Source organism: Elgaria multicarinata, chromosome 13 (assembly GCF_023053635.1).
Source record: "Elgaria multicarinata webbii isolate HBS135686 ecotype San Diego chromosome 13, rElgMul1.1.pri, whole genome shotgun sequence".
NCBI lineage: Eukaryota > Metazoa > Chordata > Lepidosauria > Squamata > Anguidae > Elgaria > Elgaria multicarinata.
Window position 1 is genome coordinate 13275743 of NC_086183.1, and position 2477 is coordinate 13278219.

Genomic DNA, 2477 nt, shown 5'->3' on the forward strand with positions numbered 1-2477 from the left:
GGGAGTGCACTTTCCCCGTAATATGCACTTTTCCATACACATTTTTTGACTAGAGTGAACGCCATTGCAAAATTCAGAGAAATGCGAATTTCAACGGATAATCGAGTTTCGGTTCGCGTATTGGTTCGCAAGTGCAACATTAGGTAAATTCACATGAAAATGAAAACTGAACAGATTTCTCCCCTATTCACAGGGGTTCTCAAATTTTAACTGGTGAGACAACCTTAAAAAGGAGATATCTCCACAAAAGAGGACCTCGGCCTTGTCCTTCTCCTGTTCTCTATGGTTCTCAATTGGTGGTCCGTGGACCCCAGGGGGTCCGTGGCATCATTCACATATTCACCATTCATTTCTGGAGTCCACTGATGAGGAATTCCTATCAGAAGTAAAATATAACATCACTGAGCACCTGCGATTACTTCCCTGCACCTAATCCTGACAACTCATGGAGAAGGAATCCTTTTGAATGTGGTGATGTACAACTAACAGCTATATCTGCAGAAGAGCAAGATGCACTTGTTGACGTGACTTGTGATGGTTCATTGAAATCATTTTTCAAAGAATATAGACTGGACCAATTCTGGGTGAAGGTTTTTCCTGATTATAAGAAGTTAGGTGAAAAAGCTTTGAAACATCTAGTTCCCTTTTGTTCCTTGTATCTTTGTGAACAAATATTTTTGACATTTTGTTATATGAAGAACAAGCATAGAAATCGGCTCAATGTTGATCCAGATTTCAGATTAAAAGTAGGAAATATTGAAACGGATGTGGACTCTCAATTTCTCCTTGGGAGGGGGCTTATCAAAGAACAGAATGCAACATATTGTACTGGTCATAGGCTGCCAAAATATGGCATTGTTTATATAAGAATGGTTTTCTGTTTATGGAACATGTATGGGACTTGTGATCAGTCACGGGAGGGAGGGAGGGAGGGAAAAGGATGATTTCATCAGAGCAACTTTGATGAGTATAAAAGTATGCTAATGTGGATGATGGGTAGAGAATCCTGTCTTCGGTTCACTGAGGGTGAGTGTTTCTCTCCTACACGTGTAGTTTTAAATAAAAGTTTTTGCATCTGGACATGTCTGGCTCCTGTTCTCTCCCTCTGGTTGGGGAAGAAATTCCCTGACAAAACCACCAGGAACATGCCCTCAGTGACTCAGCAGGTTGAGAGGGGAGAAGGCGGTCTATCAGGTATCCTGGTCCCATGTTGTTTAGGGTTTTTTGTACACTAGTTCTAGAACTTTAAACCTGGCCCAGTAGCAAATACACAGCTTCGATCTATGAAGCAGTAGGCCAGCTTGAAGAGCAGCTGTGATCTTGAACGGCTCCTGCAGAAATAACTTGCAGAAGCCTGGGGACATAACAATTTTGCCTCACACCAGGCTTGTTCTAAAAAAGGTGTGGTCCTACAACCATATCCAAATCCCTGCTTATTTTCAACTTCTAGAACTGAACGGTTTGTGCCAACGTGGTTCAGACAAGACTTTCTTTTTCTAGGGACACTAGGGTGACCATATGAAAAGGAGGACAAGGCTCCTGTATCTTTAACAGTTGTATTGAAAAGGGAATTTCAACAGGTGTCCTTTGTATATATGGAGAACCTGGTGAAATTTCCTCTTCATCACAACAGTTAAAGCTGCAGGTGCCCTGCCCTCTTTTAAATCTGGTCACTCTAGTAGTATAGCTCCTGCACCTTTAACTGCTGTGATGAAGACGGAATATCACCAGGTTCTCCAGATATACAAATGACACCTGCTGAAATTCCCTTTTCTATGCAACTGTTAAAGATACAGGAGCCCTGTCCTCCTTTTCATAGGGTCACCCTAAGGGACACAGAGAATGCAAGCAAAGGCGCTCATAAAACATAACTTTCAAAATCCTTTATTGACTCTGAGCATTGTGTGAGTCTACTTTTATAAGTCTTTGGCGTGCTCCCCTTCCCCCTGCCTCTCACAAAAACAACAACACAGAGATCTCGCGAGAACAGAAGCGGACCGAGGGAAGCAAAGTAGGAGCGACAGAAGTAGAACATGTAGAGTCACACGCCTGCCAAGACTACAAAACAACACCACATCAATTGAGACAACAACAAAATTGAGACGAATAACAAAAGGCGCCTCTCTCCATGGCTACCGCGGAAATAAGAAGGGAGAGAATATTTTCCCCTCCTTATATCTGTCGAAGTTTATTCTATGCGCCACTTTTTTCCTATCTCTATGGTTCAGGGTAACCCGAGCTGGTCTCGTGACGCCTCCCTCCTTGCGCAACCCCGGTCAGAGGCACTCCCGGTGACGTCAGCGCCGCCCCTCCCCGGCTTCTTCCCACAACACCCAGACCGCCCGCCTTAAAGGTCTGAGTGACGTCTCCGGAGAATCAATGGGCCTCAAGGTACGGCTGAGGGGCCCGCCTCCGCGGCGCGGAGTGACGTCTCCCTGAGCCAATGGCCCTGTGAGTAGGCGGGGGCGCTACGTCGG